The sequence below is a fragment of the Zootermopsis nevadensis genome, unplaced genomic scaffold (assembly GCF_977971745.1).
Source record: "Zootermopsis nevadensis isolate Lab colony 2312 unplaced genomic scaffold, Znev_1.0 Znev_ptg000002l, whole genome shotgun sequence".
Lineage (NCBI taxonomy): Eukaryota > Metazoa > Arthropoda > Insecta > Blattodea > Termopsidae > Zootermopsis > Zootermopsis nevadensis.
In genome coordinates, this window is record NW_028259134.1 from 16,343,318 (window position 1) to 16,356,152 (window position 12,835).

General features: G+C 39.2%; 1 long non-coding RNA gene and 2 other non-coding genes across 3 annotated transcripts in view; 2 read left to right on the forward strand and 1 right to left on the reverse strand.

Moving 5' to 3' along the window:
- Positions 1-12,835, forward strand: part of LOC110836971 (uncharacterized) — a 249,532-nt gene that overhangs the window by 148,558 nt on the left and 88,139 nt on the right. Inside the window, exon 4 of the long non-coding RNA XR_015535781.1 lies at positions 8,859-8,919. This is a non-coding gene — a long non-coding RNA (uncharacterized LOC110836971). The remainder of the gene's footprint in view (positions 1-8,858; positions 8,920-12,835) is intronic.
- On the reverse strand, positions 1,097-1,168 carry TRNAD-GUC (transfer RNA aspartic acid (anticodon GUC)). The gene has a single exon. It is a non-coding gene; the product is annotated as a tRNA-Asp (tRNA).
- Positions 3,166-3,237, forward strand: TRNAD-GUC (transfer RNA aspartic acid (anticodon GUC)). The gene has a single exon. It is a non-coding gene; the product is annotated as a tRNA-Asp (tRNA).

The window sequence follows — 12,835 nt, forward strand, 5'->3', positions numbered from 1 at the left end:
AACTTGGAGGGGACATACCACGCACGGAAGCGTCAGCTGAGACTCTAGCACAGTAGTAGTGACGTCTATAAAGTCTTTTCTTTTCACATTTCATCATAATACTTACATGCGTCGCATTAGTTATCACAACGGTTTCCGGGATCTACAAAACCTGGCAGAAATATCACCATAATCATCATCATCACGTACAGCTTTTTTGGCACCGCTTATCAGGATTGAATAATTAGATTACCTGTTTCGTATTCGGCAGGTCTCGCTCAGATCTCGACCCGGAAATGGGCTATCCAAATTGGCAATTTTCGTGGGTTTGCTCAGCAACAAAGACAAGTGCCAGGCCAGAATCCAAAAAACAAAAACGTCACACTCAAATAATTCAGTACTTTTTTCTCATTTACCATCTTATTGAACCTCCCTTACATCCAGATAGTTAAATGAGGTATTTTTTAAATGATCCCAATGTTGAATATAGTCTGTGAAGGCCAGTGGACTGTACACCCCTGCCCAGCCATGACCCCTGATTTTGACACTTGACATCGCTGTACTATATGATACTGATAAGGAATGTTAAAGGTCGTTGGACACTGCTGCTGATCAATTTTGTAAAAAATTATTTCGTCAACTCTCTTGGTCGAAGTAGTCACTGTTACTGAGGAAATAATATGGCTTTTTTACATTACTGAGTAAACATATTTTTCAGTATTGTTCTTTGAGATTTTGCATACATTCATGTTTTAGATATGAGAAAAATGCTGCCAAATAAAAAATACAGGTAAAAATATTAGAAACAATTGTTTGCTGGCGTGTGGTAATAAACAGTGACAAATTTACACTGAATGATTCAGGGTTAAGCTATAGCTCTATGAATTTTGGGGAATAAAACTGTTACACATGATTGATAAAGTAAATACGTATTCGATTACTTTTAATGTCATCAGAACTTTCATAAAACAAAACAAAAAATTCTTAGTTTTTCGTATACCGTTTTGATTATTTTTTTCAGCACATTTTGAAAGACATAATTAAAGTTCATTAGCTATTTATTTAAAAAAAATTCTATTTTTAACAGACCACCATGTCAGAGTAGTTAATAAAAATTCTCCCCGGCGGGGAATCGAACCCCGGTCTCCCGCGTGACAGGCGGGGATACTCACCACTATACTACCGAGGACCATGCGAGAGATATCTTGTCATGATAACAGGTTCCTGGGATGTGACTACAGGACTAATTACATGAAGAGAAGTTGTATTACCAGTACTGCCAACATACTGCACTCACATGCAGTGACAATTCTTCCACATACATCGGCCAGCTGTTGCTGCGCATAAGACGAAAATGTTTAACAAAATTAAGAAGGGGAAGAGTTTGCTGCCGACTGGAAAACTTCCATTAACCGTCCAGTTTACAAAGAATGTAGTAAACGGGGTAAACCTGGTAATTATAGAGAGATTTTGCTCTTATTGGTTTTGGTAATCTTTTTCTGGTATCATGGCTTGTGGATTGAGAGACTAGTTAATAAATAATAATTTATCAAGATTTTAGGCAGGGTTTGTGAAAGATAAAATAATTATTTTTGTGACATTGAGAAGCAAGCACATCTGAAACATCGGTAAACTTCTACCTCATCCCACAAGACAGCCATCTCATACTCGCCTCCATGAGAACCTGAAATCTCACAGATTATTATAAGTGGTAGACAGATATTCATAGATAGAAATTATATTGACACAGTGTAAATCCGATCCTACTTGCAGTGTACGTTAAACAATTAATTTGTTCGCGCTAATATCGTCCAGTCGTGAACTGTTCGTTTTTAAAAACACTATATTTTTTGCCTGACTTATTAAAGTTCCCTTTGAAACTGAACGAGAAATCAAAAGGATACAAGTTTGAAGTTCCTGTTTGTTTGTCATATATGTATCTTCCATGATACCAATTTGAAAAATTCATCGCTTAGGCGTAGATGTTGTCCGTCAGCGCCAACATCAGATTAGGCTGCGGTAATCTGATAAATCCTAAACTTAACTGGAAAACACGTAATACCTATAATTGCCTGGACCTTTGCTTACTTTCCTTTAGTTTAATCTCTTTCCTCCTTCCGTTCGCAAGGGCTGGGTGCTTTGAAGCCAGTTCAACCTACTCCCAGTTCCTCCTATACATAGTATTCCTGGTGTAACTTGTGACAGCCACTTTGGGAGCTTGTCTTGCTATATCCTGCCTGCACGTAGCCTCATCTATAACGACATATCAGAACGAATATGTTTAATTCAAGCCTCATCTCATGCCTTGACAAAGAGCTGTCTTTCTAACAGGGCAATTTGTTTAATGTGACGTCACATTGAGTATTCTAAGATTGACCTCCTTAAGTGACCCTGTCTACTTAACAACTCGTAAAGGGAGGCAGTTTCAATCGTGCTTGTTACTGTAACGCAGAGCTTCTTTGTGACTCTAAACTGTGTAATTTTGCCCCCTATATCGACCCAAATCCTATAGAATAAGGCATGATACGAAAAAGAAGATGTACTGATGCTTCTTATAATACGCAAGTGAGTGGAATGCCGTCAGTCTGTCTGTCTGTTTTGGTTCTGCTATGGAATTTTGGTTATTTACAGGGATGTCATTCGATATCGATAAATCGATACGATATCGCAGGAAAATATTTGATATCGATATAAATTTCGTTTATCGATATACTGCTTGATGTTTTTAATATTTGTAAAGAAAAATAATTCTAGATGAAAGATTTTAACCAGAACTCCGTCCTCTACAGTAGTATCTTCAAAGGGAATTCAGATTAGGCCTTCATTCGCGAAATTTTCTGTGAATAGATTTTGCGCGTTATGTTCTAATACGTCACGCGGGAGAAGATTTTAAGTATGAGCATAAAATACGTCGTTAATGAGAACGAGTTAATGTCGGATAAGGAATGGATAGACAACGTGATTTATAATTGCACTGGAGACGTGAATTACATATCCTTGTTCCACGTTGTGTTACGTTGTCAGTGCACTCTTTACCTATTACGAACGAAAGGCTAAATATGAGAATCTGGGGTATGTACAGCTGTGGTACAGTAGCATATACGTCATTGCAAAGTTACAAAGTCCTGTTTATTGTTAACAAATCTATGTGTATGCGTACGTGGTGCACGAGGGTTTGTAGCCATGTCCTCGGTAGTATAGTGGTGAGTATCCCCGCCTGTCACGCGGGAGACCGGGGTTCGATTCCCCGCCGGGGAGTATGCTTTTTTTTTTGACAGATGTTTAGGAAGAATTGTACATAAGCATACGTACAATGTTGAAAGATTAGTTAATGCTTTTGAAGTTGAACAAGATTTTGTCAGTAGTGCGTCCGTTTGTGATCCTTTTTTTTTAAATCGCATTTATACTGAATGCAATTTAAAAACATTAGCGTATATTTTCAATACAGCATGTGTTCATTGACTCATACCTACTTATCTTCATACAACAGAACAAACTAGCAAATTGTAATCTAATATATACACTTCCCCCAAGTTTTACTGAAATATATTACACGTTTTAAACATTATTTTCTTTCTACTGATGCAGTTGTTTATCGGGAAGTGATAGTTCGCAAAGTGTTCTACAAGTATGCTGATTTATACGTGTTTGTTCCTTGGTTGGTGATAATTTTTAAAGTCACTATTTGCGCTACATTAAATTGTATCTTATCCTTTAATTAAGCAAAGATAATTAACTATTTTAACTTGTATGTGCTACTTTGTTAAATATGCAAATACAAATTTGCTTTTAAGTACTACGTGTTGTTTCCCAAGATGACAGTTTATGAACAGTTGGAAATAACTACTTTCTGCATGTCCCGCCTTTGTGACCGATTTTGAGTTAAAGAGTACGAATTACGAAGCTTCCCATTAGGCCTATATAATTTTCACCAGTCCATATTTCTTGAGCTTTATAAAGCCTGGGATATTCTTCTCAACAGTTTCTTCTCACAAGTTCTTAAGTTTTTGTACAAGGCACAAGAATACGAAATATTCCAAACTTTAGAAAGTGAATTACAAAGAGGGTGGAAACAATGGCGAAAACATTCTTTGAGCTCAAACACAATTTATTTAAATTGTCAGAGGCCCAAAAATATATGTGTAAGTTCATAATAAACCAATTAGGTTTAATGTTGAAAGTTGGCAATAAAGTGACAGGATGTATTCGAAAAATAACTAACAGACCCCTGGAGATTCGTACAGTAATAAGTAACAGTCTTCCAGAAGAAAGGGAATAGAATTGTGTTTAAGACACGTTTCTCCAGTTGAAAACATCCTGCAGTCCATTGTTATTGTATTTACCTCGCCTTTAAGGAACCATTTTCTGCTTGTTGAGTATATTTTTAGAAGACTGGTTATAAATTTGCTTTACGCTTAGCGGGCGGCTTGTAACGTGGGTACACGGGTGTTGTTGAGAGCTATAACGAAAACAAAGTGGAGAACAATGTTCCTCTAAAAGCAGACGAAAAATACCGCTACACATTTTAGGACCTTTCGAGACGAACTTCGCATTGTGATCAAGATACCAAAACGTTTTGAAAGTATTTTATGACTTCTACATTCCTTTGAACTCTTTCAACTGTGTGAAGATTGCCAGGTATTGTAAACTAAAAAATTATACTGTTAGTGATTTGTTTGTACTCGTAACATCAATTTAATTAAGGTACCTTAAATTCTGATATTTGAATAATACACAACTTTTTCCCTCCGACAAACAAATCAAACAATGTGAAATATCACGAAGATTTCCTGTAATTCCTTTCGCGACGAAAACCTATGAACCACTGTAGTCGGGCGTGCGTAATTAATACGGATTTGATTATAAACAAACCTACACATTTTGTTATGAAGTTTCTTTTATCGGCGTGAAACATATTCTCTTATTGTGACAGAATAACATAAATTCGGCTCTTTCTATGATTGAAAACGCACTGAGGAAAATATTTCTTGCTTTCCTTTCCTTCTAGCGCTGACCAAGAGCCATCATGAAGTTAGAAGTCAGTACCTCAAACCCCCCACTCGGGCTGTGGACCATAGGAAGCGTAAATGATGTCGGCTCCTTGGCTATTTTGTTAATGTCTGCTCCATACACGTCGTATACAGACCATGGACAAAATGACACAGCTGGGCCTCCAAGAACTGCAGCTGTGGTGTTTTTGTGTCAGTATCCAGCAGATGCCTTGGCTCCTGTCTGGAGCCGATTGCAAGAGGCAGCCGACAAACAAGTAAAATGGCTTGGCCGCAGAAACCCCAAGTATACAGTATGTGCCATAAAGAACTCTCTGATTAAGGCACAGAAGTCGCAAAGTCTGAGAAGCCTTTACAAATTTCAGACTTCGGGCTCGGAGTACCAGATGTTTTCATTCTGAGCCTTGCCGCACTTTCTCGTTCTAGCTGCCCCTACTGGTGGGAATCCAGATGTACCCCACTTGTGGAATGTGGTTCAAGGTTGGTCGGAGATTTAATAGCGAGCTTCCTTTTCTGGCGATGAGCCCAATGCTGCCGCCCTCGTGTGGTGGACACATGCTCTACTCCCTGCTTCAGATACTTTTGTGCTGCGTGCTCTTAGGACATTAGATTCTTCATACAACTTGACATTTTAATTAGATTTTTGACAACCGGTATTTCGTAGCGTAAGTGTTGAATTATTAAACCCTAGCCTTATTTTAGAAATATGTTTTAAAACGCCTGTCTATAGGTTCTTTGTCTTACACGTTCCAACTACTTCTGTTCGTCTGCGTTACATTTTTCTGTTTAGTTTATCTCTCCTCCTCTTTAAACCTTTTCTTTATTTGTTTCTTCCTTTATTTCTACCAGTGTAAAGCATCTTTTCATTACATTGTGCGAACAACACATTCATTGGTCTGCAACACTTCCGCAAAGACTTAACGTTCTCTCGTTTGCCGTGAACGTCGTCCTACTCAACAAACCCACACCATCTCTGCATCACCTAACTCAGACCGGCAAAACTTCTTCTTGAGCATGACGCAAGGGCCATTGCGTCATCCGAATGTCATCCAATGTGACGTAGGAGACCAACACACCTGCCTTGTAGTGGCATGCCGGTAAATTTGCATGTGGGAGCCATCACGATGACTGCAAGAACAGAACAGTTGGAAGCATTCTGTTGGTGGGGGTAGTTAAAATGTGTGTTCATACACACATATAAACATGCATACATAAACACAGACCGCCTATAAATCTGGCAGCGGAAACTCTCTCCCCTTCATCCTGAATATGGCCACGCAGTCTTAATAGAATACATGGAGCTGTGCCACCACTCTCCTCGCCAAAATCCACTGTTACTTTGTCGTAACATTCATTAAGATACAAAACCCGAGACAAGAGACAGTCCGAAGAACTTCTCGTCCGGTAGATTACGCTTAAATCTGGTACGGTCAAGAAGAGTTTAGAACATACGATCACTTAGCCTGGTCCAGAGATTCTCTAACTGAAGTTCTCGAATCCTTGCGTTTTAAATAAAATATTTCAATGTACTCGCCTAATAAAATAAGCAACTGAAGATTTCGTTTGTGGGCCAAATTACGCAAACTGAATATAGTTATTTACATACCTGATCATTAAAATTGACCGCTTTTGAGTGCTTCTCGATATGGTGTAGGAACAAAATACAAGTAAAAATTAAATTTTGAAAAGTTTCTGTAGTTTGAAAAGATTTGTAACAATATGTTTGAGTCTACGATGATGGTTTTGTGTCTCTGAGAGATTACCTTCAAGACAACTGACGTGTGAAAAAAATGAGTACTCCATCGGAATGTTGTAACAAACGAAGGGCCACCTTTCATAATTTGAACGTAGCATCGGTGTTTGATTTTCTTACCCTGAATGTACCTCCATCAAGTGGTAATAAAATATGTTTAAACATTAAACATAAATTACTTCCTATTAGCTATTAACTGCTGCTAACATCCATGGGTTTTACCTGCGTGTGACGTCATAAACTAAGTGTAGTCTCTCCTGGGGCTTTAACAGGACTGTAAATAATTTATTATACATCAGTCTGTCTGACAGTTGTGGACCTCAGTTCCGATTCTGGTTTCTGCACAGCTTTTGTGACACTAACTGGCGTGTAAGATATCATGTCCGAATTAATTCAAGTACCTGTGTGTGCAGTCATGCCATAAAGGGAACTACAGAATACATAGGCCCACATTACTCTGCCCTTGACGAAACATAATTGTCCATTTCCGTGTTATAAAACATAAATTGCAGGCCACGAGTAACTGACCATTTTCGGAGTTCATTTGTAAGTTCCGTCGAGTTTCCCAATGTGTGGGTGGATTGCGGCAGATGCGATGTTGAGTTGCCTATCTCTGTCGTTTGAATTGCGTAGTTTCATTAGCCTGCGGGCAGGTTACTCCCCCACAAGCACTTCCGAACACTTCCTACTGCGTAGGTTATGTTCTGAGCCCGAGTGTAAATCATGAGGGAATCAGTCAGTGATCGTGGCAAGGCCGTATTATGGTGGAGACATTTCCAGCGGTCACCGAATGTCTGGGATACTGAGAAAGAAATGTTTCCTTTTTATTATATTTCTTTAAAATTCTTTAGATTTTCGCGTAGAAATCTCAAAAGGAATTGCCACTTACAGCACGCAAATCACTACTGCATGTAGTCAGTAGAGTGAGCTACCAACGCCGACACCTTGAATCGTAGCAAATGTTGCGTTCTCCGACAGAGGACAGCAGAAGGTACATGTCTACATGCCCAAAGTGGATAACAACATTGTAATACAATGCAAGGAATGTGATGACCAACAGTGTCCTAACACTTACATGATCTCGAAACACCTTGCTGGAGGCGAGATAAAACGTATTTATGCATTTCCTTTGGAATCTAAAAGTATTTCTGAACAATGGAAATAAAGAAAATTTACAGTTGTTAATATTGGTATTCTGGGTAGTAGCGCCATGTGGACTTATAGGTAGATACCAACGTTTCGGAGAACACACTGCCTCCATTTTAAGGCTGAAGATGGAGGCAGTATGTTCCTCTGAAACGCTGGTATCGTCCTATAAGTCCTCACAGCTTTCCTCACCAGAAGACGAACCGCTGTCAGAACCTCAACTCTCACTTCAAAGTTGTTGTTTTTACTCGTCATTTTAATTGTGTATTACTTATTCTAAGCCACTCCTTCGAAATATTAACGCTTAAACGCCTGTTTCGTGATGTGCTTATTAGTTCCACAACTCTGCTGCAGGGCGTACGCAAGCAATTAGAGGTGTTCATGTTTGGTAACAAATGCTAAGAAGGGTATGAATTTAAAGGTACCTAATTTTGCAAATAAATATTTAGATAATTACAAAATGAGTGCAGTTTTAGTTTGGAAATGTAATTAACTGACTGGCTTGAGTCCATGGCTGAAGGTCTTCCATAAGCAGATGATAATCACTCGCTTCAAGATCAGATTCCCTACTGTCGTACATAAAAGCAAACATTGGACTTCGTCCTAAGCCAGTTCAGGCCATTTCACACCTTCAAGGTCAATTCTCTGAGGAAAATTTTAATATTAGCCTAAATCCGTGCCATGATCTCTTAAATAGCATCTTCTAGTGAGGTTTTTTATCAAAATTTTAAAAGCAATTATTATTACCTCGTTTGATCTACATGTTGTGCCAATTTTATTGTTCTTGTGTTAATCAGACTTATTTATAATTTTCATACTGAAAATTTAGACTATGCAGCACTTCTTGAAATAACAAAATGGCATCTTACAGGTCGGGAATGCCTTGTTAGAGGTTACGTTGATTGTAATTTATCTCGTATCTCTAACCATAAGATTTGCTCTTCTTTATAATGTAATTATGTTTGTTTCAGAATTCGTTCGTTCTGTGTGGAACGGCTGGTCAGGTGAAGAAGTAGAACGTCCGAACGCCTGGTGAGTGAATTTAACATATTTACATATTACACGTCGCAAGTAGGCGATGGATTATATTCTTTTTGAATTTACAATGAGCTTTGGTTGTGATTCGTATCCTTATTCTTACAACTATGGGTCTACTGGAAGGAAATGTGTTTGGGACAGCTTACAGAATGGCTTAGTAGAATCTGCTAAGCCACTACAAAGTAGCTTATTTCTTCCATAGGAATGACTGCAGTACGGGTTTACAACTTAGGATAGCATGGTCGTCATCAGTATAACGAGTTAAGCTCTAGGCCTGTACCGGTGACAAGGATTTAAATTATTCTTTTATCCTTCTGTCGAACTCCGTGGAATTCGGATATAGACGGTATCATCGTTCTGTATCCCGTGGCCGCTCTGACGAAACTCATTTTCGAGAACTTCATTCGTCTCATTTCCTTTTTCATTAACGTCTGACATTCAGTTTCATACCAAAACATAAGCATGAAGGTGCTCCGTAGAATTTTAGTGTGGTATGTTTTTGTAGCTCACTTGTAGCGTACGTTTTGTAGTTCTGCAGAACTGCTGAAATCGTGACTTTTGAGAATATGATATCGTATTTTATTTCTAGCGAATAACACAAAAGCGGATCTGGAAGCTAGAACCGTATCACACATGTCTGTGAAGTGCCACTAGATTTAAACCTCTCTTTAAGTTAATAGATTTATTTATATAAACACGTCACTTATTACAGAAACTTTTTTTCGGATCTAATCTACCCAAGCTCGTGTCACTGCTGTAGACAACTTGATCTGGATTCTGGGTCTCTCATGTGACCTACTAATTACAAGGCATGTGCTCGTTCTATTTCTGTCTTCACTGTTGCGGATTTGTGTTAGTTTCATAATACATGAAGGAGGCGACCAGAAAAATAATCCGCCAGGTGAAATGTTAGGTTCTCACGGCGATGAGTATGAAGATTGCTGTCTTCTGAGACGATGTGACTTGTGGTCTGATAGAAATTGGCTACAGAGACGGGTAGATTCCACGGGCTCTCAGATGTGGTCATGAGCACCCCCCCAAAAGAAGAGTTCGACGCCAAGACGGACTGACTAACTGGAAGTCGGTTGTAATGTGACTGACTTGTCCCTCCGGCTCCCCTAGAAAGACGTCTTCCCGCCCGTCTTTAGCACGACCTTCAATTCCATCAGCGGGATGATGTCCTTCCATCGTCGCCTTGACGATGGAAGCAGGAAGGATGTGTGAAAAGTTCGTAAATTTCTACTTTACACATCGCTACAATCCAGAAGACAGCCATCTCAGCTCTGACGTGTTCTCAGATACCTGTAGACTATATACAGATGTGACTGATACTGTTGAAGGTAGGCTTTGTGTGTCTGGGGCCTATTAACATGGATAAGATGTCGTGATTTGAAAGTCCGCTATCATGATGATAATTATTGTAGTTATTATCTACTTTTCTTGTTGCGAGGTATTTCTTACTTCAGGACATGATTGTGTTGTAATTATGGCCGATAATGTGGAACTGAAACATGTCTTAATCTGGATCAGGTACAGTTCTTATGTTGTGTAATGCAACAGTTTGAGTAGTTATAAGAAATAAAGAATAATCCTTCACTTCGACTTCATAATTCTCCTGGAAGAAAAGGTTTTGCTTCTTATCTTGCTCTCGTTTTGACTGAGCCAAAATAAAAATAATATATTACTCAACGTTAGGTGTGAAGGTTACATTCTGGAGATCCAAGGTTCAAATATCGGCCTGGAGACCGAGTATTGTGATTGTTTGCTTAGTTGTCGTCAGTCGTTCCAGGCAAATTCCGGGATAGTATCTTAAAGTAGGCTACGACCGCTTGCTTTCATATCCTTTTGTTCATTATTAATTTACCATTTTATTATTCAACGTTGCATGGCATCCTTGGTTATTCCAGGCAATACGACGTCATTAAATAAACCACACATAAATATTATCATACTCTGATTTATGTCAAAGTCTTCTCCCCTAAGATTTTCTGACTGGAGTCATGTTTCTATTTGTGCTACATATCCTGACCATCTTATCCTCCTCGGTGTAGTCAGCCAAAAGCTCCTATACTATACTGTGTATTTTACTCAGACTCCGCCTTTGTGTGCCTAGCAAAACGGAATTGGCTTTTAAAATCGAACAGACCAAAGACGAGTGTCTCGTATTTACTTATGTCGTTTGTGTTGAAGGGGCAACGTCCTACATGTAGAAATGAAATCGGACTGTTCAAATAAGGCTGTCGACATTCGATTGGTTTTTTTCGAAATCATGGTTGTCGTGCCGGTCGGTGTACGTGCAGCTAACCGGTTTTGAGTTGCAGTCTGACAGGAGCAGCATCCTCAAGCCACAGCCTGTCTCAAAAATGTGTTTACTAGCGACGCTTACCTCTCTCCTGAGTAGCCTAGTGATAATTCCGCCGTCAATTTAATGTTTTGTCAATTACTTAGGCTGTCTTTGAGTTGCTATATTTAGGCCTGGACAGCGAGTCACTAGCTACAAGTTGGATCACTGAGTTCGATTACTCGGAAGGGCGGGGAAGACAAACAACTTAAGAATCTTACAACTGAGACAGATTTTCTCGGAAACGAAATTATACACTGTCATATCTAAGTACTGCGTAGACCTTTACCTCCAAGAACATTTACGCTTATAAAATTGCAGTAAGGTAAGGTTAGGTTAGAAAGTTTGGGTTGCCCTCAGAATACAGTGATTTCAGAACGCCCACTGCAATGAGCGGCTGGTTACCAGAATTTTAGTGAGAGTGTCGACCGGATCTTGATCCATTTTACACACTCTGCATATTAGTGCCAGGGATCGCCAATCACAGAGTGCCAAAACACGTTTCTGAGAAATGTCGTGGTGTGCGAACACCAGGTATATTTTAATGGGTTAATTTCGGTCCAATATGAATTTTAAGCTTCTTCTAATTTGCCTGTTATCGAAGAAAGGTTAGTGAAACGTGCTGTAAGGTGTTACTGCATACTTTTCTTGTCCTTGTAGGTGTCTGGTAATTTTCTTGCAGTGCTTAGACCTAACGGGTTTCACGTAGCCATGTTGGGTCGTCTGAAAGGCTGGTTGTTAATGTTCCTTCGCTTTGCTCTTTACAGACCATGTCCTTAACTGTTCTTTCTTCTCCTCAAAAGCAGAACTTGTAAGCGTTTTTACTTCGGTAAACAACATTCGAACGGAAATCTACCAGACTACACGGCGCAATAACCCAGAAGACTGCAATCTTCGGATGAACGGAGTCTTTGAGTTCGGACAAAGGCCGGTAATTTGTTGTCTTGATGAGAGACCGTCAGCTTCTAAAAAGCAACTTATTTGCTACAGCAACCCTTTCGGTCTAAAAATATGTTGACGAAACGCAAAATCAAAACTGTAGATCCCGACAAAAGCAAACGTTTCGGAGATAAAGTGTCACATGTTTTATTCCTCAAACGTTTTAATATATGGCGAGGTTAACAGAAATTTTAAGTTTATAACAAAACAATTCGCGATCAATATCTGTTGTGTTTAACATCCAGATTCCGATTGCCGACACATTAAATTTTACAATTATAACCTTCAAATTTTGCAGTTATCCTGTTTTTAAGTAGGACTTCAGTGAGTACGAAGTTAGCTGTCTTTTGGTTATAGCGCCGTGTAGTCTAGTAGTGTAGTCAGGGCCCTCCTGATGATGGAGGCAACAAGGACGTCTGAAACGCTGGCAAACTTCTGCCAGACCACACGTGCTAAGATGACAGCCATCATCTTGTTTGCAGTTTTCAAAATATGAAAAATGTGCCCTACGGAATTTGTGGGTATTAGTATGATATGCCTCCATATAAACGTTACTGCACTTCGTTTCATTGGTCTATTAATTATCGCCATCAGCGACCATCAAGCTGTTGTTTAGCATGCTTAAAAAAA